Genomic DNA, 25016 nt, shown 5'->3' with positions numbered 1-25016 from the left:
GTCAAAAAGCAACCATACTATTGATGATGGTGGTGATTCACATGTATAAATAAGGTATTGTGGCTCGAGTTAATCGCTTACGGCCATACCACCCTGAACACGCCCGATCTCGTCCGATCTCGGAAGCTAAGCAGGGTCGGGCCTGGTTAGTACTTGGATGGGAGACCGCCTGGGAATACCAGGTGCTGTAAGCTTTTTACAATTTTCTTTGCAACCAGCAGAGGGGGCTGTTGCTGCTGCTTTAAAGGAGAAACACCTTTGAAAGAGCATGAAAGACTCAGCATCAAAGAAAACCAGGCTATGGAACACACAAACATCATCACTGAAGTAAAAAGAGTGAACATTTAAATGCCTTTTGATATTCGAAACACTACTTTATTCATGCACTAGTAACCTATCACTCTCAAAATGTCATATTTGGAGAGAAGGATGAAAGAGCGGGGAGTTTACTCACCATCAAGGAAGAAACAGGATATGAAACCCTGACATTATCGCTGATGGGAATTGTCATGATTTTGTTTGTTGCAATATCATGAGAAAATTGCACCTTCAGACTCTTTTTATTTAACATAAACAACAACACAAGATAAGTTTCGATGGACACAAAATAAAAGGAAAGTGTTGATTAAGGTGATGATTCTCTGTATCGCCAGCAGAGCTTGGTGTCGCTCCTGCTTCAGAGGAGACACATTTTGGAAAGAGCAGGAAAGACTCGCAATCAAAGCAAGAAAGGATATTCAACCCGGAGATCATCATAGGTGGAGGACGAGAGTGAACATTCTAAAGACATTTGATATTGGAAAAACACTCCTATATTCATGTCAAATTAACATATCACCCTAAACATGTCATATTTGGAGAGAAGGATGAAAGAGCAGGGAGAAATTACTCACCATGAAGGAAGAACCAGTATATGAAACCCTGACATTATTACTGAAGGACATTATTGAATTATTGTAATGATTTTTTTCTTGCTATACTATGACAAAAATGCACCTTGAGTGTCTTTTCCTTAACATTATATAACAATGAAAAAACAAGTTTCCATGGTCAAAAAGCAACCATACTATTGATGATGGTGGTGATTCACATGTATAAATAAGGTATTGTGGCTCGAGTTAATCGCTTACGGCCATACCACCCTGAACACGCCCGATCTCGTCCGATCTCGGAAGCTAAGCAGGGTCGGGCCTGGTTAGTACTTGGATGGGAGACCGCCTGGGAATACCAGGTGCTGTAAGCTTTTTACAATTTTCTTTGCAACCAGCAGAGGGGGCTGTTGCTGCTGCTTTAAAGGAGAAACACCTTTGAAAGAGCATGAAAGACTCAGCATCAAAGAAAACCAGGCTATGGAACACACAAACATCATCACTGAAGTAAAAAGAGTGAACATTTAAATGCCTTTTGATATTCGAAACACTACTTTATTCATGCACTAGTAACCTATCACTCTCAAAATGTCATATTTGGAGAGAAGGATGAAAGAGCGGGGAGTTTACTCACCATCAAGGAAGAAACAGGATATGAAACCCTGACATTATCACTGATGGGAATTGTCATGATTTTGTTTGTTGCAATATCATGAGAAAATTGCACCTTCAGACTCTTTTTATTTAACATAAACAACAACACAAGATAAGTTTCGATGGACACAAAATAAAAGGAAAGTGTTGATTAAGGTGATGATTCTCTGTATCGCCAGCAGAGCTTGGTGTCGCTCCTGCTTCAGAGGAGACACATTTTGGAAAGAGCAGGAAAGACTCGCAATCAAAGCAAGAAAGGATATTCAACCCGGAGATCATCATAGGTGGAGGACGAGAGTGAACATTCTAAAGACATTTGATATTGGAAAAACACTCCTATATTCATGTCAAATTAACATATCACCCTAAACATGTCATATTTGGAGAGAAGGATGAAAGAGCAGGGAGAAATTACTCACCATGAAGGAAGAACCAGTATATGAAACCCTGACATTATTACTGAAGGACATTATTGAATTATTGTAATGATTTTTTTCTTGCTATACTATGACAAAAATGCACCTTGAGTGTCTTTTCCTTAACATTATATAACAATGAAAAAACAAGTTTCCATGGTCAAAAAGCAACCATACTATTGATGATGGTGGTGATTCACATGTATAAATAAGGTATTGTGGCTCGAGTTAATCGCTTACGGCCATACCACCCTGAACACGCCCGATCTCGTCCGATCTCGGAAGCTAAGCATGGTCGGGCCTGGTTAGTACTTGGATGGGAGACCGCCTGGGAATACCAGGTGCTGTAAGCTTTTTACAATTTTCTTTGCAACCAGCAGAGGGGGCTGTTGCTGCTGCTTTAAAGGAGAAACACCTTTGAAAGAGCATGAAAGACTCAGCATCAAAGAAAACCAGGCTATGGAACACACAAACATCATCACTGAAGTAAAAAGAGTGAACATTTAAATGCCTTTTGATATTCGAAACACTACTTTATTCATGCACTAGTAACCTATCACTCTCAAAATGTCATATTTGGAGAGAAGGATGAAAGAGCGGGGAGTTTACTCACCATCAAGGAAGAAACAGGATATGAAACCCTGACATTATCGCTGATGGGAATTGTCATGATTTTGTTTGTTGCAATATCATGAGAAAATTGCACCTTCAGACTCTTTTTATTTAACATAAACAACAACACAAGATAAGTTTCGATGGACACAAAATAAAAGGAAAGTGTTGATTAAGGTGATGATTCTCTGTATCGCCAGCAGAGCTTGGTGTCGCTCCTGCTTCAGAGGAGACACATTTTGGAAAGAGCAGGAAAGACTCGCAATCAAAGCAAGAAAGGATATTCAACCCGGAGATCATCATAGGTGGAGGACGAGAGTGAACATTCTAAAGACATTTGATATTGGAAAAACACTCCTATATTCATGTCAAATTAACATATCACCCTAAACATGTCATATTTGGAGAGAAGGATGAAAGAGCAGGGAGAAATTACTCACCATGAAGGAAGAACCAGTATATGAAACCCTGACATTATTACTGAAGGACATTATTGAATTATTGTAATGATTTTTTTCTTGCTATACTATGACAAAAATGCACCTTGAGTGTCTTTTCCTTAACATTATATAACAATGAAAAAACAAGTTTCCATGGTCAAAAAGCAACCATACTATTGATGATGGTGGTGATTCACATGTATAAATAAGGTATTGTGGCTCGAGTTAATCGCTTACGGCCATACCACCCTGAACACGCCCGATCTCGTCCGATCTCGGAAGCTAAGCAGGGTCGGGCCTGGTTAGTACTTGGATGGGAGACCGCCTGGGAATACCAGGTGCTGTAAGCTTTTTACAATTTTCTTTGCAACCAGCAGAGGGGGCTGTTGCTGCTGCTTTAAAGGAGAAACACCTTTGAAAGAGCATGAAAGACTCAGCATCAAAGAAAACCAGGCTATGGAACACACAAACATCATCACTGAAGTAAAAAGAGTGAACATTTAAATGCCTTTTGATATTCGAAACACTACTTTATTCATGCACTAGTAACCTATCACTCTCAAAATGTCATATTTGGAGAGAAGGATGAAAGAGCGGGGAGTTTACTCACCATCAAGGAAGAAACAGGATATGAAACCCTGACATTATCACTGATGGGAATTGTCATGATTTTGTTTGTTGCAATATCATGAGAAAATTGCACCTTCAGACTCTTTTTATTTAACATAAACAACAACACAAGATAAGTTTCGATGGACACAAAATAAAAGGAAAGTGTTGATTAAGGTGATGATTCTCTGTATCGCCAGCAGAGCTTGGTGTCGCTCCTGCTTCAGAGGAGACACATTTTGGAAAGAGCAGGAAAGACTCGCAATCAAAGCAAGAAAGGATATTCAACCCGGAGATCATCATAGGTGGAGGACGAGAGTGAACATTCTAAAGACATTTGATATTGGAAAAACACTCCTATATTCATGTCAAATTAACATATCACCCTAAACATGTCATATTTGGAGAGAAGGATGAAAGAGCAGGGAGAAATTACTCACCATGAAGGAAGAACCAGTATATGAAACCCTGACATTATTACTGAAGGACATTATTGAATTATTGTAATGATTTTTTTCTTGCTATACTATGACAAAAATGCACCTTGAGTGTCTTTTCCTTAACATTATATAACAATGAAAAAACAAGTTTCCATGGTCAAAAAGCAACCATACTATTGATGATGGTGGTGATTCACATGTATAAATAAGGTATTGTGGCTCGAGTTAATCGCTTACGGCCATACCACCCTGAACACGCCCGATCTCGTCCGATCTCGGAAGCTAAGCAGGGTCGGGCCTGGTTAGTACTTGGATGGGAGACCGCCTGGGAATACCAGGTGCTGTAAGCTTTTTACAATTTTCTTTGCAACCAGCAGAGGGGGCTGTTGCTGCTGCTTTAAAGGAGAAACACCTTTGAAAGAGCATGAAAGACTCAGCATCAAAGAAAACCAGGCTATGGAACACACAAACATCATCACTGAAGTAAAAAGAGTGAACATTTAAATGCCTTTTGATATTCGAAACACTACTTTATTCATGCACTAGTAACCTATCACTCTCAAAATGTCATATTTGGAGAGAAGGATGAAAGAGCGGGGAGTTTACTCACCATCAAGGAAGAAACAGGATATGAAACCCTGACATTATCGCTGATGGGAATTGTCATGATTTTGTTTGTTGCAATATCATGAGAAAATTGCACCTTCAGACTCTTTTTATTTAACATAAACAACAACACAAGATAAGTTTCGATGGACACAAAATAAAAGGAAAGTGTTGATTAAGGTGATGATTCTCTGTATCGCCAGCAGAGCTTGGTGTCGCTCCTGCTTCAGAGGAGACACATTTTGGAAAGAGCAGGAAAGACTCGCAATCAAAGCAAGAAAGGATATTCAACCCGGAGATCATCATAGGTGGAGGACGAGAGTGAACATTCTAAAGACATTTGATATTGGAAAAACACTCCTATATTCATGTCAAATTAACATATCACCCTAAACATGTCATATTTGGAGAGAAGGATGAAAGAGCAGGGAGAAATTACTCACCATGAAGGAAGAACCAGTATATGAAACCCTGACATTATTACTGAAGGACATTATTGAATTATTGTAATGATTTTTTTCTTGCTATACTATGACAAAAATGCACCTTGAGTGTCTTTTCCTTAACATTATATAACAATGAAAAAACAAGTTTCCATGGTCAAAAAGCAACCATACTATTGATGATGGTGGTGATTCACATGTATAAATAAGGTATTGTGGCTCGAGTTAATCGCTTACGGCCATACCACCCTGAACACGCCCGATCTCGTCCGATCTCGGAAGCTAAGCAGGGTCGGGCCTGGTTAGTACTTGGATGGGAGACCGCCTGGGAATACCAGGTGCTGTAAGCTTTTTACAATTTTCTTTGCAACCAGCAGAGGGGGCTGTTGCTGCTGCTTTAAAGGAGAAACACCTTTGAAAGAGCATGAAAGACTCAGCATCAAAGAAAACCAGGCTATGGAACACACAAACATCATCACTGAAGTAAAAAGAGTGAACATTTAAATGCCTTTTGATATTCGAAACACTACTTTATTCATGCACTAGTAACCTATCACTCTCAAAATGTCATATTTGGAGAGAAGGATGAAAGAGCGGGGAGTTTACTCACCATCAAGGAAGAAACAGGATATGAAACCCTGACATTATCACTGATGGGAATTGTCATGATTTTGTTTGTTGCAATATCATGAGAAAATTGCACCTTCAGACTCTTTTTATTTAACATAAACAACAACACAAGATAAGTTTCGATGGACACAAAATAAAAGGAAAGTGTTGATTAAGGTGATGATTCTCTGTATCGCCAGCAGAGCTTGGTGTCGCTCCTGCTTCAGAGGAGACACATTTTGGAAAGAGCAGGAAAGACTCGCAATCAAAGCAAGAAAGGATATTCAACCCGGAGATCATCATAGGTGGAGGACGAGAGTGAACATTCTAAAGACATTTGATATTGGAAAAACACTCCTATATTCATGTCAAATTAACATATCACCCTAAACATGTCATATTTGGAGAGAAGGATGAAAGAGCAGGGAGAAATTACTCACCATGAAGGAAGAACCAGTATATGAAACCCTGACATTATTACTGAAGGACATTATTGAATTATTGTAATGATTTTTTTCTTGCTATACTATGACAAAAATGCACCTTGAGTGTCTTTTCCTTAACATTATATAACAATGAAAAAACAAGTTTCCATGGTCAAAAAGCAACCATACTATTGATGATGGTGGTGATTCACATGTATAAATAAGGTATTGTGGCTCGAGTTAATCGCTTACGGCCATACCACCCTGAACACGCCCGATCTCGTCCGATCTCGGAAGCTAAGCAGGGTCGGGCCTGGTTAGTACTTGGATGGGAGACCGCCTGGGAATACCAGGTGCTGTAAGCTTTTTACAATTTTCTTTGCAACCAGCAGAGGGGGCTGTTGCTGCTGCTTTAAAGGAGAAACACCTTTGAAAGAGCATGAAAGACTCAGCATCAAAGAAAACCAGGCTATGGAACACACAAACATCATCACTGAAGTAAAAAGAGTGAACATTTAAATGCCTTTTGATATTCGAAACACTACTTTATTCATGCACTAGTAACCTATCACTCTCAAAATGTCATATTTGGAGAGAAGGATGAAAGAGCGGGGAGTTTACTCACCATCAAGGAAGAAACAGGATATGAAACCCTGACATTATCACTGATGGGAATTGTCATGATTTTGTTTGTTGCAATATCATGAGAAAATTGCACCTTCAGACTCTTTTTATTTAACATAAACAACAACACAAGATAAGTTTCGATGGACACAAAATAAAAGGAAAGTGTTGATTAAGGTGATGATTCTCTGTATCGCCAGCAGAGCTTGGTGTCGCTCCTGCTTCAGAGGAGACACATTTTGGAAAGAGCAGGAAAGACTCGCAATCAAAGCAAGAAAGGATATTCAACCCGGAGATCATCATAGGTGGAGGACGAGAGTGAACATTCTAAAGACATTTGATATTGGAAAAACACTCCTATATTCATGTCAAATTAACATATCACCCTAAACATGTCATATTTGGAGAGAAGGATGAAAGAGCAGGGAGAAATTACTCACCATGAAGGAAGAACCAGTATATGAAACCCTGACATTATTACTGAAGGACATTATTGAATTATTGTAATGATTTTTTTCTTGCTATACTATGACAAAAATGCACCTTGAGTGTCTTTTCCTTAACATTATATAACAATGAAAAAACAAGTTTCCATGGTCAAAAAGCAACCATACTATTGATGATGGTGGTGATTCACATGTATAAATAAGGTATTGTGGCTCGAGTTAATCGCTTACGGCCATACCACCCTGAACACGCCCGATCTCGTCCGATCTCGGAAGCTAAGCAGGGTCGGGCCTGGTTAGTACTTGGATGGGAGACCGCCTGGGAATACCAGGTGCTGTAAGCTTTTTACAATTTTCTTTGCAACCAGCAGAGGGGGCTGTTGCTGCTGCTTTAAAGGAGAAACACCTTTGAAAGAGCATGAAAGACTCAGCATCAAAGAAAACCAGGCTATGGAACACACAAACATCATCACTGAAGTAAAAAGAGTGAACATTTAAATGCCTTTTGATATTCGAAACACTACTTTATTCATGCACTAGTAACCTATCACTCTCAAAATGTCATATTTGGAGAGAAGGATGAAAGAGCGGGGAGTTTACTCACCATCAAGGAAGAAACAGGATATGAAACCCTGACATTATCACTGATGGGAATTGTCATGATTTTGTTTGTTGCAATATCATGAGAAAATTGCACCTTCAGACTCTTTTTATTTAACATAAACAACAACACAAGATAAGTTTCGATGGACACAAAATAAAAGGAAAGTGTTGATTAAGGTGATGATTCTCTGTATCGCCAGCAGAGCTTGGTGTCGCTCCTGCTTCAGAGGAGACACATTTTGGAAAGAGCAGGAAAGACTCGCAATCAAAGCAAGAAAGGATATTCAACCCGGAGATCATCATAGGTGGAGGACGAGAGTGAACATTCTAAAGACATTTGATATTGGAAAAACACTCCTATATTCATGTCAAATTAACATATCACCCTAAACATGTCATATTTGGAGAGAAGGATGAAAGAGCAGGGAGAAATTACTCACCATGAAGGAAGAACCAGTATATGAAACCCTGACATTATTACTGAAGGACATTATTGAATTATTGTAATGATTTTTTTCTTGCTATACTATGACAAAAATGCACCTTGAGTGTCTTTTCCTTAACATTATATAACAATGAAAAAACAAGTTTCCATGGTCAAAAAGCAACCATACTATTGATGATGGTGGTGATTCACATGTATAAATAAGGTATTGTGGCTCGAGTTAATCGCTTACGGCCATACCACCCTGAACACGCCCGATCTCGTCCGATCTCGGAAGCTAAGCAGGGTCGGGCCTGGTTAGTACTTGGATGGGAGACCGCCTGGGAATACCAGGTGCTGTAAGCTTTTTACAATTTTCTTTGCAACCAGCAGAGGGGGCTGTTGCTGCTGCTTTAAAGGAGAAACACCTTTGAAAGAGCATGAAAGACTCAGCATCAAAGAAAACCAGGCTATGGAACACACAAACATCATCACTGAAGTAAAAAGAGTGAACATTTAAATGCCTTTTGATATTCGAAACACTACTTTATTCATGCACTAGTAACCTATCACTCTCAAAATGTCATATTTGGAGAGAAGGATGAAAGAGCGGGGAGTTTACTCACCATCAAGGAAGAAACAGGATATGAAACCCTGACATTATCACTGATGGGAATTGTCATGATTTTGTTTGTTGCAATATCATGAGAAAATTGCACCTTCAGACTCTTTTTATTTAACATAAACAACAACACAAGATAAGTTTCGATGGACACAAAATAAAAGGAAAGTGTTGATTAAGGTGATGATTCTCTGTATCGCCAGCAGAGCTTGGTGTCGCTCCTGCTTCAGAGGAGACACATTTTGGAAAGAGCAGGAAAGACTCGCAATCAAAGCAAGAAAGGATATTCAACCCGGAGATCATCATAGGTGGAGGACGAGAGTGAACATTCTAAAGACATTTGATATTGGAAAAACACTCCTATATTCATGTCAAATTAACATATCACCCTAAACATGTCATATTTGGAGAGAAGGATGAAAGAGCAGGGAGAAATTACTCACCATGAAGGAAGAACCAGTATATGAAACCCTGACATTATTACTGAAGGACATTATTGAATTATTGTAATGATTTTTTTCTTGCTATACTATGACAAAAATGCACCTTGAGTGTCTTTTCCTTAACATTATATAACAATGAAAAAACAAGTTTCCATGGTCAAAAAGCAACCATACTATTGATGATGGTGGTGATTCACATGTATAAATAAGGTATTGTGGCTCGAGTTAATCGCTTACGGCCATACCACCCTGAACACGCCCGATCTCGTCCGATCTCGGAAGCTAAGCAGGGTCGGGCCTGGTTAGTACTTGGATGGGAGACCGCCTGGGAATACCAGGTGCTGTAAGCTTTTTACAATTTTCTTTGCAACCAGCAGAGGGGGCTGTTGCTGCTGCTTTAAAGGAGAAACACCTTTGAAAGAGCATGAAAGACTCAGCATCAAAGAAAACCAGGCTATGGAACACACAAACATCATCACTGAAGTAAAAAGAGTGAACATTTAAATGCCTTTTGATATTCGAAACACTACTTTATTCATGCACTAGTAACCTATCACTCTCAAAATGTCATATTTGGAGAGAAGGATGAAAGAGCGGGGAGTTTACTCACCATCAAGGAAGAAACAGGATATGAAACCCTGACATTATCACTGATGGGAATTGTCATGATTTTGTTTGTTGCAATATCATGAGAAAATTGCACCTTCAGACTCTTTTTATTTAACATAAACAACAACACAAGATAAGTTTCGATGGACACAAAATAAAAGGAAAGTGTTGATTAAGGTGATGATTCTCTGTATCGCCAGCAGAGCTTGGTGTCGCTCCTGCTTCAGAGGAGACACATTTTGGAAAGAGCAGGAAAGACTCGCAATCAAAGCAAGAAAGGATATTCAACCCGGAGATCATCATAGGTGGAGGACGAGAGTGAACATTCTAAAGACATTTGATATTGGAAAAACACTCCTATATTCATGTCAAATTAACATATCACCCTAAACATGTCATATTTGGAGAGAAGGATGAAAGAGCAGGGAGAAATTACTCACCATGAAGGAAGAACCAGTATATGAAACCCTGACATTATTACTGAAGGACATTATTGAATTATTGTAATGATTTTTTTCTTGCTATACTATGACAAAAATGCACCTTGAGTGTCTTTTCCTTAACATTATATAACAATGAAAAAACAAGTTTCCATGGTCAAAAAGCAACCATACTATTGATGATGGTGGTGATTCACATGTATAAATAAGGTATTGTGGCTCGAGTTAATCGCTTACGGCCATACCACCCTGAACACGCCCGATCTCGTCCGATCTCGGAAGCTAAGCAGGGTCGGGCCTGGTTAGTACTTGGATGGGAGACCGCCTGGGAATACCAGGTGCTGTAAGCTTTTTACAATTTTCTTTGCAACCAGCAGAGGGGGCTGTTGCTGCTGCTTTAAAGGAGAAACACCTTTGAAAGAGCATGAAAGACTCAGCATCAAAGAAAACCAGGCTATGGAACACACAAACATCATCACTGAAGTAAAAAGAGTGAACATTTAAATGCCTTTTGATATTCGAAACACTACTTTATTCATGCACTAGTAACCTATCACTCTCAAAATGTCATATTTGGAGAGAAGGATGAAAGAGCGGGGAGTTTACTCACCATCAAGGAAGAAACAGGATATGAAACCCTGACATTATCACTGATGGGAATTGTCATGATTTTGTTTGTTGCAATATCATGAGAAAATTGCACCTTCAGACTCTTTTTATTTAACATAAACAACAACACAAGATAAGTTTCGATGGACACAAAATAAAAGGAAAGTGTTGATTAAGGTGATGATTCTCTGTATCGCCAGCAGAGCTTGGTGTCGCTCCTGCTTCAGAGGAGACACATTTTGGAAAGAGCAGGAAAGACTCGCAATCAAAGCAAGAAAGGATATTCAACCCGGAGATCATCATAGGTGGAGGACGAGAGTGAACATTCTAAAGACATTTGATATTGGAAAAACACTCCTATATTCATGTCAAATTAACATATCACCCTAAACATGTCATATTTGGAGAGAAGGATGAAAGAGCAGGGAGAAATTACTCACCATGAAGGAAGAACCAGTATATGAAACCCTGACATTATTACTGAAGGACATTATTGAATTATTGTAATGATTTTTTTCTTGCTATACTATGACAAAAATGCACCTTGAGTGTCTTTTCCTTAACATTATATAACAATGAAAAAACAAGTTTCCATGGTCAAAAAGCAACCATACTATTGATGATGGTGGTGATTCACATGTATAAATAAGGTATTGTGGCTCGAGTTAATCGCTTACGGCCATACCACCCTGAACACGCCCGATCTCGTCCGATCTCGGAAGCTAAGCAGGGTCGGGCCTGGTTAGTACTTGGATGGGAGACCGCCTGGGAATACCAGGTGCTGTAAGCTTTTTACAATTTTCTTTGCAACCAGCAGAGGGGGCTGTTGCTGCTGCTTTAAAGGAGAAACACCTTTGAAAGAGCATGAAAGACTCAGCATCAAAGAAAACCAGGCTATGGAACACACAAACATCATCACTGAAGTAAAAAGAGTGAACATTTAAATGCCTTTTGATATTCGAAACACTACTTTATTCATGCACTAGTAACCTATCACTCTCAAAATGTCATATTTGGAGAGAAGGATGAAAGAGCGGGGAGTTTACTCACCATCAAGGAAGAAACAGGATATGAAACCCTGACATTATCACTGATGGGAATTGTCATGATTTTGTTTGTTGCAATATCATGAGAAAATTGCACCTTCAGACTCTTTTTATTTAACATAAACAACAACACAAGATAAGTTTCGATGGACACAAAATAAAAGGAAAGTGTTGATTAAGGTGATGATTCTCTGTATCGCCAGCAGAGCTTGGTGTCGCTCCTGCTTCAGAGGAGACACATTTTGGAAAGAGCAGGAAAGACTCGCAATCAAAGCAAGAAAGGATATTCAACCCGGAGATCATCATAGGTGGAGGACGAGAGTGAACATTCTAAAGACATTTGATATTGGAAAAACACTCCTATATTCATGTCAAATTAACATATCACCCTAAACATGTCATATTTGGAGAGAAGGATGAAAGAGCAGGGAGAAATTACTCACCATGAAGGAAGAACCAGTATATGAAACCCTGACATTATTACTGAAGGACATTATTGAATTATTGTAATGATTTTTTTCTTGCTATACTATGACAAAAATGCACCTTGAGTGTCTTTTCCTTAACATTATATAACAATGAAAAAACAAGTTTCCATGGTCAAAAAGCAACCATACTATTGATGATGGTGGTGATTCACATGTATAAATAAGGTATTGTGGCTCGAGTTAATCGCTTACGGCCATACCACCCTGAACACGCCCGATCTCGTCCGATCTCGGAAGCTAAGCAGGGTCGGGCCTGGTTAGTACTTGGATGGGAGACCGCCTGGGAATACCAGGTGCTGTAAGCTTTTTACAATTTTCTTTGCAACCAGCAGAGGGGGCTGTTGCTGCTGCTTTAAAGGAGAAACACCTTTGAAAGAGCATGAAAGACTCAGCATCAAAGAAAACCAGGCTATGGAACACACAAACATCATCACTGAAGTAAAAAGAGTGAACATTTAAATGCCTTTTGATATTCGAAACACTACTTTATTCATGCACTAGTAACCTATCACTCTCAAAATGTCATATTTGGAGAGAAGGATGAAAGAGCGGGGAGTTTACTCACCATCAAGGAAGAAACAGGATATGAAACCCTGACATTATCACTGATGGGAATTGTCATGATTTTGTTTGTTGCAATATCATGAGAAAATTGCACCTTCAGACTCTTTTTATTTAACATAAACAACAACACAAGATAAGTTTCGATGGACACAAAATAAAAGGAAAGTGTTGATTAAGGTGATGATTCTCTGTATCGCCAGCAGAGCTTGGTGTCGCTCCTGCTTCAGAGGAGACACATTTTGGAAAGAGCAGGAAAGACTCGCAATCAAAGCAAGAAAGGATATTCAACCCGGAGATCATCATAGGTGGAGGACGAGAGTGAACATTCTAAAGACATTTGATATTGGAAAAACACTCCTATATTCATGTCAAATTAACATATCACCCTAAACATGTCATATTTGGAGAGAAGGATGAAAGAGCAGGGAGAAATTACTCACCATGAAGGAAGAACCAGTATATGAAACCCTGACATTATTACTGAAGGACATTATTGAATTATTGTAATGATTTTTTTCTTGCTATACTATGACAAAAATGCACCTTGAGTGTCTTTTCCTTAACATTATATAACAATGAAAAAACAAGTTTCCATGGTCAAAAAGCAACCATACTATTGATGATGGTGGTGATTCACATGTATAAATAAGGTATTGTGGCTCGAGTTAATGGCTTACGGCCATACCACCCTGAACACGCCCGATCTCGGAAGCTAAGCAGGGTCGGGCCTGGTTAGTACTTGGATGGGAGACCGCCTGGGAATACCAGGTGCTGTAAGCTTTTTACAATTTTCTTTGCAACCAGCAGAGGGGGCTGTTGCTGCTGCTTTAAAGGAGAAACACCTTTGAAAGAGCATGAAAGACTCAGCATCAAAGAAAACCAGGCTATGGAACACACAAACATCATCACTGAAGTAAAAAGAGTGAACATTTAAATGCCTTTTGATATTCGAAACACTACTTTATTCATGCACTAGTAACCTATCACTCTCAAAATGTCATATTTGGAGAGAAGGATGAAAGAGCGGGGAGTTTACTCACCATCAAGGAAGAAACAGGATATGAAACCCTGACATTATCACTGATGGGAATTGTCATGATTTTGTTTGTTGCAATATCATGAGAAAATTGCACCTTCAGACTCTTTTTATTTAACATAAACAACAACACAAGATAAGTTTCGATGGACACAAAATAAAAGGAAAGTGTTGATTAAGGTGATGATTCTCTGTATCGCCAGCAGAGCTTGGTGTCGCTCCTGCTTCAGAGGAGACACATTTTGGAAAGAGCAGGAAAGACTCGCAATCAAAGCAAGAAAGGATATTCAACCCGGAGATCATCATAGGTGGAGGACGAGAGTGAACATTCTAAAGACATTTGATATTGGAAAAACACTCCTATATTCATGTCAAATTAACATATCACCCTAAACATGTCATATTTGGAGAGAAGGATGAAAGAGCAGGGAGAAATTACTCACCATGAAGGAAGAACCAGTATATGAAACCCTGACATTATTACTGAAGGACATTATTGAATTATTGTAATGATTTTTTTCTTGCTATACTATGACAAAAATGCACCTTGAGTGTCTTTTCCTTAACATTATATAACAATGAAAAAACAAGTTTCCATGGTCAAAAAGCAACCATACTATTGATGATGGTGGTGATTCACATGTATAAATAAGGTATTGTGGCTCGAGTTACTCGCTTACGGCCATACCACCCTGAACACGCCCGATCTCGTCCGATCTCGGAAGCTAAGCAGGGTCGGGCCTGGTTAGTACTTGGATGGGAGACCGCCTGGGAATACCAGGTGCTGTAAGCTTTTTACAATTTTCTTTGCAACCAGCAGAGGGGGCTGTTGCTGCTGCTTTAAAGGAGAAACACCTTTGAAAGAGCATGAAAGACTCAGCATCAAAGAAAACCAGGCTATGGAACACACAAACATCATCACTGAAGTAAAAAGAGTGAACATTTAAATGCCTTTTGATATTCGAAACACTACTTTATTCATGCACTAGTAACCTATCACTCTCAAAATGTCATATTTGGAGAGAAGGATGAAAGAGCGGGGAGTTTACTCACCATCAAGGAAGAAACAGGATATGAAACCCTGACATTATCACTGATGGGAATTGTCATGATTTTGTTTGTTGCAATATCATGAGAAAATTGCACCTTCAGACTCTTTTTATTTAACATAAACAACAACACAAGATAAGTTTCGATGGACACAAAATAAAAGGAAAGTGTTGATTAAGGTGATGATTCTCTGTATCGCCAGCAGAGCTTGGTGTCGCTCCTGCTTCAGAGGAGACACATTTTGGAAAGAGCAGGAAAGACTCGCAATCAAAGCAAGAAAGGATATTCAACCCGGAGATCATCATAGGTGGAGGACGAGAGTGAACATTCTAAAGACATTTGATATTGGAAAAACACTCCTATATTCATGTCAAATTAACATATCACCCTAAACATGTCATATTTGGAGAGAAGGATGAAAGAGCAGGGAGAAATTACTCACCATGAAGGAAGAACCAGTATATGAAACCCTGACATTATTACTGAAGGACATTATTGAATTATTGTAATGATTTTTTTCTTGCTATACTATGACAAAAATGCACCTTGAGTGTCTTTTCCTTAACATTATATAACAATGAAAAAACAAGTTTCCATGGTCAAAAAGCAACCATACTATTGATGATGGTGGTGATTCACATGTATAAATAAGGTATTGTGGCTCGGGTTAATCGCTTACGGCCATACCACCCTGAACACGCCCGATCTCGTCCGATCTCGGAAGCTAAGCAGGGTCGGGCCTGGTTAGTACTTGGATGGGAGACCGCCTGGGAATACCAGGTGCTGTAAGCTTTTTACAATTTTCTTTGCAACCAGCAGAGGGGGCTGTTGCTGCTGCTTTAAAGGAGAAACACCTTTGAAAGAGCATGAAAGACTCAGCATCAAAGAAAACCAGGCTATGGAACACACAAACATCATCACTGAAGTAAAAAGAGTGAACATTTAAATGCCTTTTGATATTCGAAACACTACTTTATTCATGCACTAGTAACCTATCACTCTCAAAATGTCATATTTGGAGAGAAGGATGAAAGAGCGGGGAGTTTACTCACCATCAAGGAAGAAACAGGATATGAAACCCTGACATTATCACTGATGGGAATTGTCATGATTTTGTTTGTTGCAATATCATGAGAAAATTGCACCTTCAGACTCTTTTTATTTAACATAAACAACAACACAAGATAAGTTTCGATGGACACAAAATAAAAGGAAAGTGTTGATTAAGGTGATGATTCTCTGTATCGCCAGCAGAGCTTGGTGTCGCTCCTGCTTCAGAGGAGACACATTTTGGAAAGAGCAGGAAAGACTCGCAATCAAAGCAAGAAAGGATATTCAACCCGGAGATCATCATAGGTGGAGGACGAGAGTGAACATTCTAAAGACATTTGATATTGGAAAAACACTCCTATATTCATGTCAAATTAACATATCACCCTAAACATGTCATATTTGGAGAGAAGGATGAAAGAGCAGGGAGAAATTACTCACCATGAAGGAAGAACCAGTATATGAAACCCTGACATTATTACTGAAGGACATTATTGAATTATTGTAATGATTTTTTTCTTGCTATACTATGACAAAAATGCACCTTGAGTGTCTTTTCCTTAACATTATATAACAATGAAAAAACAAGTTTCCATGGTCAAAAAGCAACCATACTATTGATGATGGTGGTGATTCACATGTATAAATAAGGTATTGTGGCTCGAGTTAATCGCTTACGGCCATACCACCCTGAACACGCCCGATCTCGTCCGATCTCGGAAGCTAAGCAGGGTCGGGCCTGGTTAGTACTTGGATGGGAGACCGCCTGGGAATACCAGGTGCTGTAAGCTTTTTACAATTTTCTTTGCAACCAGCAGAGGGGGCTGTTGCTGCTGCTTTAAAGGAGAAACACCTTTGAAAGAGCATGAAAGACTCAGCATCAAAGAAAACCAGGCTATGGAACACACAAACATCATCACTGAAGTAAAAAGAGTGAACATTTAAATGCCTTTTGATATTCGAAACACTACTTTATTCATGCACTAGTAACCTATCACTCTCAAAATGTCATATTTGGAGAGAAGGATGAAAGAGCGGGGAGTTTACTCACCATCAAGGAAGAAACAGGATATGAAACCCTGACATTATCGCTGATGGGAATTGTCATGATTTTGTTTGTTGCAATATCATGAGAAAATTGCACCTTCAGACTCTTTTTATTTAACATAAACAACAACACAAGATAAGTTTCGATGGACACAAAATAAAAGGAAAGTGTTGATTAAGGTGATGATTCTCTGTATCGCCAGCAGAGCTTGGTGTCGCTCCTGCTTCAGAGGAGACACATTTTGGAAAGAGCAGGAAAGACTCGCAATCAAAGCAAGAAAGGATATTCAACCCGGAGATCATCATAGGTGGAGGACGAGAGTGAACATTCTAAAGACATTTGATATTGGAAAAACACTCCTATATTCATGTCAAATTAACATATCACCCTAAACATGTCATATTTGGAGAGAAGGATGAAAGAGCAGGGAGAAATTACTCACCATGAAGGAAGAACCAGTATATGAAACCCTGACATTATTACTGAAGGACATTATTGAATTATTGTAATGATTTTTTTCTTGCTATACTATGACAAAAATGCACCTTGAGTGTCTTTTCCTTAACATTATATAACAATGAAAAAACAAGTTTCCATGGTCAAAAAGCAACCATACTATTGATGATGGTGGTGATTCACATGTATAAATAAGGTATTGTGGCTCGAGTTAATCGCTTACGGCCATACCACCCTGAACACGCCCGATCTCGTCCGATCTCGGAAGCTAAGCAGGGTCGGGCCTGGTTAGTACTTGGATGGGAGACCGCCTGGGAATACCAGGTGCTGTAAGCTTTTTACAATTTTCTTTGCAACCAGCAGAGGGGGCTGTTGCTGCTGCTTTAAAGGAGAAACACCTTTGAAAGAGCATGAAAGACTCAGCATCAAAGAAAACCAGGCTATGGAACACACAAACATCATCACTGAAGTAAAAAGAGTGAACATTTAAATGCCTTTTGATATTCGAAACACTACTTTATTCATGCACTAGTAACCTATCACTCTCAAAATGTCATATTTGGAGAGAAGGATGAAAGAGCGGGGAGTTTACTCACCATCAAGGAAGAAACAGGATATGAAACCCTGACATTATCACTGATGGGAATTGTCATGATTTTGTTTGTTGCAATATCATGAGAAAATTGCACCTTCAGACTCTTTTTATTTAACATAAACAACAACACAAGATAAGTTTCGATGGACACAAAATAAAAGGAAAGTGTTGATTAAGGTGATGATTCTCTGTATCGCCAGCAGAGCTTGGTGTCGCTCCTGCTTCAGAGGAGACACATTTTGGAAAGAGCAGGAAAGACTCGCAATCAAAGCAAGAAAGGATATTCAACCCGGAGATCATCATAGGTGGAGGACGAGAGTGAACATTCTAAAGACATTTGATATTGGAAAAACACTCCTATATTCATGTCAAATTAACATATCACCCTAAACATGTCATATTTGGAGAGAAGGATGAAAGAGCAGGGAGAAATTACTCACCATGAAGGAAGAACCAGTATATGAAACCCTGACATTATTACTGAAGGACATTATTGAATTATTGTAATGATTTTTTTCTTGCTATACTATGACAAAAATGCACCTTGAGTGTCTTTTCCTTAACATTATATAACAATGAAAAAACAAGTTTCCATGGTCAAAAAGCAACCATACTATTGATGATGGTGGTGATTCACATGTATAAATAAGGTATTGTGGCTCGAGTTAATCGCTTACGGCCATACCACCCTGAACACGCCCGATCTCGTCCGATCTCGGAAGCTAAGCAGGGTCGGGCCTGGTTAGTACTTGGATGGGAGACCGCCTGGGAATACCAGGTGCTGTAAGCTTTTTACAATTTTCTTTGCAACCAGCAGAGGGGGCTGTTGCTGCTGCTTTAAAGGAGAAACACCTTTGAAAGAGCATGAAAGACTCAGCATCAAAGAAAACCAGGCTATGGAACACACAAACATCATCACTGAAGTAAAAAGAGTGAACATTTAAATGCCTTTTGATATTCGAAACACTACTTTATTCATGCACTAGTAACCTATCACTCTCAAAATGTCATATTTGGAGAGAAGGATGAAAGAGCGGGGAGTTTACTCACCATCAAGGAAGAAACAGGATATGAAACCCTGACATTATCACTGATGGGAATTGTCATGATTTTGTTTGTTGCAATATCATGAGAAAATTGCACCTTCAGACTCTTTTTATTTAACATAAACAACAACACAAGATAAGTTTCGATGGACACAAAATAAAAGGAAAGTGTTGATTAAGGTGATGATTCTCTGTATCGCCAGCAGAGCTTGGTGTCGCTCCTGCTTCAGAGGAGACACATTTTGGAAAGAGCAGGAAAGACTCGCAATCAAAGCAAGAAAGGATATTCAACCCGGAGATCATCATAGGTGGAGGACGAGAGTGAACATTCTAAAGACATTTGATATTGGAAAAACACTCCTATATTCATGTCAAATTAACATATCACCCTAAACATGTCATATTTGGAGAGAAGGATGAAAGAGCAGGGAGAAATTACTCACCATGAAGGAAGAACCAGTATATGAAACCCTGACATTATTACTGAAGGACATTATTGAATTATTGTAATGATTTTTTTCTTGCTATACTATGACAAAAATGCACCTTGAGTGTCTTTTCCTTAACATTATATAACAATGAAAAAACAAGTTTCCATGGTCAAAAAGCAACCATACTATTGATGATGGTGGTGATTCACATGTATAAATAAGGTATTGTGGCTCGAGTTAATCGCTTACGGCCATACCACCCTGAACACGCCCGATCTCGTCCGATCTCGGAAGCTAAGCAGGGTCGGGCCTGGTTAGTACTTGGATGGGAGACCGCCTGGGAATACCAGGTGCTGTAAGCTTTTTACAATTTTCTTTGCAACCAGCAGAGGGGGCTGTTGCTGCTGCTTTAAAGGAGAAACACCTTTGAAAGAGCATGAAAGACTCAGCATCAAAGAAAACCAGGCTATGGAACACACAAACATCATCACTGAAGTAAAAAGAGTGAACATTTAAATGCCTTTTGATATTCGAAACACTACTTTATTCATGCACTAGTAACCTATCACTCTCAAAATGTCATATTTGGAGAGAAGGATGAAAGAGCGGGGAGTTTACTCACCATCAAGGAAGAAACAGGATATGAAACCCTGACATTATCACTGATGGGAATTGTCATGATTTTGTTTGTTGCAATATCATGAGAAAATTGCACCTTCAGACTCTTTTTATTTAACATAAACAACAACACAAGATAAGTTTCGATGGACACAAAATAAAAGGAAAGTGTTGATTAAGGTGATGATTCTCTGTATCGCCAGCAGAGCTTGGTGTCGCTCCTGCTTCAGAGGAGACACATTTTGGAAAGAGCAGGAAAGACTCGCAATCAAAGCAAGAAAGGATATTCAACCCGGAGATCATCATAGGTGGAGGACGAGAGTGAACATTCTAAAGACATTTGATATTGGAAAAACACTCCTATATTCATGTCAAATTAACATATCACCCTAAACATGTCATATTTGGAGAGAAGGATGAAAGAGCAGGGAGAAATTACTCACCATGAAGGAAGAACCAGTATATGAAACCCTGACATTATTACTGAAGGACATTATTGAATTATTGTAATGATTTTTTTCTTGCTATACTATGACAAAAATGCACCTTGAGTGTCTTTTCCTTAACATTATATAACAATGAAAAAACAAGTTTCCATGGTCAAAAAGCAACCATACTATTGATGATGGTGGTGATTCACATGTATAAATAAGGTATTGTGGCTCGAGTTAATCGCTTACGGCCATACCACCCTGAACACGCCCGATCTCGTCCGATCTCGGAAGCTAAGCAGGGTCGGGCCTGGTTAGTACTTGGATGGGAGACCGCCTGGGAATACCAGGTGCTGTAAGCTTTTTACAATTTTCTTTGCAACCAGCAGAGGGGGCTGTTGCTGCTGCTTTAAAGGAGAAACACCTTTGAAAGAGCATGAAAGACTCAGCATCAAAGAAAACCAGGCTATGGAACACACAAACATCATCACTGAAGTAAAAAGAGTGAACATTTAAATGCCTTTTGATATTCGAAACACTACTTTATTCATGCACTAGTAACCTATCACTCTCAAAATGTCATATTTGGAGAGAAGGATGAAAGAGCGGGGAGTTTACTCACCATCAAGGAAGAAACAGGATATGAAACCCTGACATTATCACTGATGGGAATTGTCATGATTTTGTTTGTTGCAATATCATGAGAAAATTGCACCTTCAGACTCTTTTTATTTAACATAAACAACAACACAAGATAAGTTTCGATGGACACAAAATAAAAGGAAAGTGTTGATTAAGGTGATGATTCTCTGTATCGCCAGCAGAGCTTGGTGTCGCTCCTGCTTCAGAGGAGACACATTTTGGAAAGAGCAGGAAAGACTCGCAATCAAAGCAAGAAAGGATATTCAACCCGGAGATCATCATAGGTGGAGGACGAGAGTGAACATTCTAAAGACATTTGATATTGGAAAAACACTCCTATATTCATGTCAAATTAACATATCACCCTAAACATGTCATATTTGGAGAGAAGGATGAAAGAGCAGGGAGAAATTACTCACCATGAAGGAAGAACCAGTATATGAAACCCTGACATTATTACTGAAGGACATTATTGAATTATTGTAATGATTTTTTTCTTGCTATACTATGACAAAAATGCACCTTGAGTGTCTTTTCCTTAACATTATATAACAATGAAAAAACAAGTTTCCATGGTCAAAAAGCAACCATACTATTGATGATGGTGGTGATTCACATGTATAAATAAGGTATTGTGGCTCGAGTTAATCGCTTACGGCCATACCACCCTGAACACGCCCGATCTCGTCCGATCTCGGAAGCTAAGCAGGGTCGGGCCTGGTTAGTACTTGGATGGGAGACCGCCTGGGAATACCAGGTGCTGTAAGCTTTTTACAATTTTCTTTGCAACCAGCAGAGGGGGCTGTTGCTGCTGCTTTAAAGGAGAAACACCTTTGAAAGAGCATGAAAGACTCAGCATCAAAGAAAACCAGGCTATGGAACACACAAACATCATCACTGAAGTAAAAAGAGTGAACATTTAAATGCCTTTTGATATTCGAAACACTACTTTATTCATGCACTAGTAACCTATCACTCTCAAAATGTCATATTTGGAGAGAAGGATGAAAGAGCGGGGAGTTTACTCACCATCAAGGAAGAAACAGGATATGAAACCCTGACATTATCACTGATGGGAATTGTCATGATTTTGTTTGTTGCAATATCATGAGAAAATTGCACCTTCAGACTCTTTTTATTTAACATAAACAACAACACAAGATAAGTTTCGATGGACACAAAATAAAAGGAAAGTGTTGATTAAGGTGATGATTCTCTGTATCGCCAGCAGAGCTTGGTGTCGCTCCTGCTTCAGAGGAGACACATTTTGGAAAGAGCAGGAAAGACTCGCAATCAAAGCAAGAAAGGATATTCAACCCGGAGATCATCATAGGTGGAGGACGAGAGTGAACATTCTAAAGACATTTGATATTGGAAAAACACTCCTATATTCATGTCAAATTAACATATCACCCTAAACATGTCATATTTGGAGAGAAGGATGAAAGAGCAGGGAGAAATTACTCACCATGAAGGAAGAACCAGTATATGAAACCCTGACATTATTACTGAAGGACATTATTGAATTATTGTAATGATTTTTTTCTTGCTATACTATGACAAAAATGCACCTTGAGTGTCTTTTCCTTAACATTATATAACAATGAAAAAACAAGTTTCCATGGTCAAAAAGCAACCATACTATTGATGATGGTGGTGATTCACATGTATAAATAAGGTATTGTGGCTCGAGTTAATCGCTTACGGCCATACCACCCTGAACACGCCCGATCTCGTCCGATCTCGGAAGCTAAGCAGGGTCGGGCCTGGTTAGTACTTGGATGGGAGACCGCCTGGGAATACCAGGTGCTGTAAGCTTTTTACAATTTTCTTTGCAACCAGCAGAGGGGGCTGTTGCTGCTGCTTTAAAGGAGAAACACCTTTGAAAGAGCATGAAAGACTCAGCATCAAAGAAAACCAGGCTATGGAACACACAAACATCATCACTGAAGTAAAAAGAGTGAACATTTAAATGCCTTTTGATATTCGAAACACTACTTTATTCATGCACTAGTAACCTATCACTCTCAAAATGTCATATTTGGAGAGAAGGATGAAAGAGCGGGGAGTTTACTCACCATCAAGGAAGAAACAGGATATGAAACCCTGACATTATCACTGATGGGAATTGTCATGATTTTGTTTGTTGCAATATCATGAGAAAATTGCACCTTCAGACTCTTTTTATTTAACATAAACAACAACACAAGATAAGTTTCGATGGACACAAAATAAAAGGAAAGTGTTGATTAAGGTGATGATTCTCTGTATCGCCAGCAGAGCTTGGTGTCGCTCCTGCTTCAGAGGAGACACATTTTGGAAAGAGCAGGAAAGACTCGCAATCAAAGCAAGAAAGGATATTCAACCCGGAGATCATCATAGGTGGAGGACGAGAGTGAACATTCTAAAGACATTTGATATTGGAAAAACACTCCTATATTCATGTCAAATTAACATATCACCCTAAACATGTCATATTTGGAGAGAAGGATGAAAGAGCAGGGAGAAATTACTCACCATGAAGGAAGAACCAGTATATGAAACCCTGACATTATTACTGAAGGACATTATTGAATTATTGTAATGATTTTTTTCTTGCTATACTATGACAAAAATGCACCTTGAGTGTCTTTTCCTTAACATTATATAACAATGAAAAAACAAGTTTCCATGGTCAAAAAGCAACCATACTATTGATGATGGTGGTGATTCACATGTATAAATAAGGTATTGTGGCTCGAGTTAATCGCTTACGGCCATACCACCCTGAACACGCCCGATCTCGTCCGATCTCGGAAGCTAAGCAGGGTCGGGCCTGGTTAGTACTTGGATGGGAGACCGCCTGGGAATACCAGGTGCTGTAAGCTTTTTACAATTTTCTTTGCAACCAGCAGAGGGGGCTGTTGCTGCTGCTTTAAAGGAGAAACACCTTTGAAAGAGCATGAAAGACTCAGCATCAAAGAAAACCAGGCTATGGAACACACAAACATCATCACTGAAGTAAAAAGAGTGAACATTTAAATGCCTTTTGATATTCGAAACACTACTTTATTCATGCACTAGTAACCTATCACTCTCAAAATGTCATATTTGGAGAGAAGGATGAAAGAGCGGGGAGTTTACTCACCATCAAGGAAGAAACAGGATATGAAACCCTGACATTATCACTGATGGGAATTGTCATGATTTTGTTTGTTGCAATATCATGAGAAAATTGCACCTTCAGACTCTTTTTATTTAACATAAACAACAACACAAGATAAGTTTCGATGGACACAAAATAAAAGGAAAGTGTTGATTAAGGTGATGATTCTCTGTATCGCCAGCAGAGCTTGGTGTCGCTCCTGCTTCAGAGGAGACACATTTTGGAAAGAGCAGGAAAGACTCGCAATCAAAGCAAGAAAGGATATTCAACCCGGAGATCATCATAGGTGGAGGACGAGAGTGAACATTCTAAAGACATTTGATATTGGAAAAACACTCCTATATTCATGTCAAATTAACATATCACCCTAAACATGTCATATTTGGAGAGAAGGATGAAAGAGCAGGGAGAAATTACTCACCATGAA

General features: G+C 39.1%; 23 non-coding genes and 1 pseudogene across 23 annotated transcripts; all 24 read left to right on the top strand.

The window, feature by feature from the left end:
- Window positions 1-75: 75 nt before the first annotated feature.
- LOC133952481 (5S ribosomal RNA) lies at window positions 76-194 on the top strand. Its single transcript, XR_009920595.1, has one exon. It is a non-coding gene; the product is annotated as a 5S ribosomal RNA (ribosomal RNA).
- A 930-nt stretch (window positions 195-1124) lies between these two features.
- LOC133952480 (5S ribosomal RNA) lies at window positions 1125-1243 on the top strand. The gene has a single exon (XR_009920594.1). It is a non-coding gene; the product is annotated as a 5S ribosomal RNA (ribosomal RNA).
- Window positions 1244-2173: 930 nt separating this feature from the next.
- On the top strand, window positions 2174-2292 carry LOC133952487 (5S ribosomal RNA). Its single transcript, XR_009920600.1, has one exon. It is a non-coding gene; the product is annotated as a 5S ribosomal RNA (ribosomal RNA).
- A 930-nt stretch (window positions 2293-3222) lies between these two features.
- On the top strand, window positions 3223-3341 carry LOC133952479 (5S ribosomal RNA). The gene has a single exon (XR_009920593.1). It is a non-coding gene; the product is annotated as a 5S ribosomal RNA (ribosomal RNA).
- A 930-nt stretch (window positions 3342-4271) lies between these two features.
- LOC133952478 (5S ribosomal RNA) lies at window positions 4272-4390 on the top strand. The gene has a single exon (XR_009920592.1). It is a non-coding gene; the product is annotated as a 5S ribosomal RNA (ribosomal RNA).
- Window positions 4391-5320: 930 nt separating this feature from the next.
- LOC133952477 (5S ribosomal RNA) lies at window positions 5321-5439 on the top strand. Its single transcript, XR_009920591.1, has one exon. It is a non-coding gene; the product is annotated as a 5S ribosomal RNA (ribosomal RNA).
- Window positions 5440-6369: 930 nt separating this feature from the next.
- Window positions 6370-6488, top strand: LOC133952475 (5S ribosomal RNA). The gene has a single exon (XR_009920589.1). It is a non-coding gene; the product is annotated as a 5S ribosomal RNA (ribosomal RNA).
- Window positions 6489-7418: 930 nt separating this feature from the next.
- LOC133952474 (5S ribosomal RNA) lies at window positions 7419-7537 on the top strand. The gene has a single exon (XR_009920588.1). It is a non-coding gene; the product is annotated as a 5S ribosomal RNA (ribosomal RNA).
- Window positions 7538-8467: 930 nt separating this feature from the next.
- LOC133952473 (5S ribosomal RNA) lies at window positions 8468-8586 on the top strand. Its single transcript, XR_009920587.1, has one exon. It is a non-coding gene; the product is annotated as a 5S ribosomal RNA (ribosomal RNA).
- Window positions 8587-9516: 930 nt separating this feature from the next.
- On the top strand, window positions 9517-9635 carry LOC133952472 (5S ribosomal RNA). Its single transcript, XR_009920586.1, has one exon. It is a non-coding gene; the product is annotated as a 5S ribosomal RNA (ribosomal RNA).
- A 930-nt stretch (window positions 9636-10565) lies between these two features.
- LOC133952471 (5S ribosomal RNA) lies at window positions 10566-10684 on the top strand. Its single transcript, XR_009920585.1, has one exon. It is a non-coding gene; the product is annotated as a 5S ribosomal RNA (ribosomal RNA).
- Window positions 10685-11614: 930 nt separating this feature from the next.
- LOC133952470 (5S ribosomal RNA) lies at window positions 11615-11733 on the top strand. The gene has a single exon (XR_009920584.1). It is a non-coding gene; the product is annotated as a 5S ribosomal RNA (ribosomal RNA).
- A 930-nt stretch (window positions 11734-12663) lies between these two features.
- On the top strand, window positions 12664-12782 carry LOC133952469 (5S ribosomal RNA). Its single transcript, XR_009920583.1, has one exon. It is a non-coding gene; the product is annotated as a 5S ribosomal RNA (ribosomal RNA).
- A 930-nt stretch (window positions 12783-13712) lies between these two features.
- On the top strand, window positions 13713-13821 carry LOC133952491 (5S ribosomal RNA; annotated as a pseudogene).
- A 930-nt stretch (window positions 13822-14751) lies between these two features.
- LOC133952467 (5S ribosomal RNA) lies at window positions 14752-14870 on the top strand. Its single transcript, XR_009920582.1, has one exon. It is a non-coding gene; the product is annotated as a 5S ribosomal RNA (ribosomal RNA).
- Window positions 14871-15800: 930 nt separating this feature from the next.
- Window positions 15801-15919, top strand: LOC133952466 (5S ribosomal RNA). The gene has a single exon (XR_009920581.1). It is a non-coding gene; the product is annotated as a 5S ribosomal RNA (ribosomal RNA).
- A 930-nt stretch (window positions 15920-16849) lies between these two features.
- Window positions 16850-16968, top strand: LOC133952465 (5S ribosomal RNA). Its single transcript, XR_009920580.1, has one exon. It is a non-coding gene; the product is annotated as a 5S ribosomal RNA (ribosomal RNA).
- A 930-nt stretch (window positions 16969-17898) lies between these two features.
- On the top strand, window positions 17899-18017 carry LOC133952463 (5S ribosomal RNA). Its single transcript, XR_009920578.1, has one exon. It is a non-coding gene; the product is annotated as a 5S ribosomal RNA (ribosomal RNA).
- A 930-nt stretch (window positions 18018-18947) lies between these two features.
- Window positions 18948-19066, top strand: LOC133952462 (5S ribosomal RNA). Its single transcript, XR_009920577.1, has one exon. It is a non-coding gene; the product is annotated as a 5S ribosomal RNA (ribosomal RNA).
- Window positions 19067-19996: 930 nt separating this feature from the next.
- Window positions 19997-20115, top strand: LOC133952461 (5S ribosomal RNA). Its single transcript, XR_009920576.1, has one exon. It is a non-coding gene; the product is annotated as a 5S ribosomal RNA (ribosomal RNA).
- A 930-nt stretch (window positions 20116-21045) lies between these two features.
- Window positions 21046-21164, top strand: LOC133952460 (5S ribosomal RNA). The gene has a single exon (XR_009920575.1). It is a non-coding gene; the product is annotated as a 5S ribosomal RNA (ribosomal RNA).
- Window positions 21165-22094: 930 nt separating this feature from the next.
- Window positions 22095-22213, top strand: LOC133952459 (5S ribosomal RNA). The gene has a single exon (XR_009920574.1). It is a non-coding gene; the product is annotated as a 5S ribosomal RNA (ribosomal RNA).
- Window positions 22214-23143: 930 nt separating this feature from the next.
- Window positions 23144-23262, top strand: LOC133952458 (5S ribosomal RNA). Its single transcript, XR_009920573.1, has one exon. It is a non-coding gene; the product is annotated as a 5S ribosomal RNA (ribosomal RNA).
- Window positions 23263-24192: 930 nt separating this feature from the next.
- On the top strand, window positions 24193-24311 carry LOC133952457 (5S ribosomal RNA). The gene has a single exon (XR_009920572.1). It is a non-coding gene; the product is annotated as a 5S ribosomal RNA (ribosomal RNA).
- The last annotated feature ends 705 nt before the right edge of the window (window positions 24312-25016 follow it).

This window comes from Platichthys flesus, chromosome 4, assembly GCF_949316205.1.
Source record: "Platichthys flesus chromosome 4, fPlaFle2.1, whole genome shotgun sequence".
Taxonomy (NCBI): domain Eukaryota; kingdom Metazoa; phylum Chordata; class Actinopteri; order Pleuronectiformes; family Pleuronectidae; genus Platichthys; species Platichthys flesus.
The sequence above is the reverse complement of the archived record's forward strand: the minus strand, read 5'-3'. Positions and strand labels throughout refer to the sequence as shown.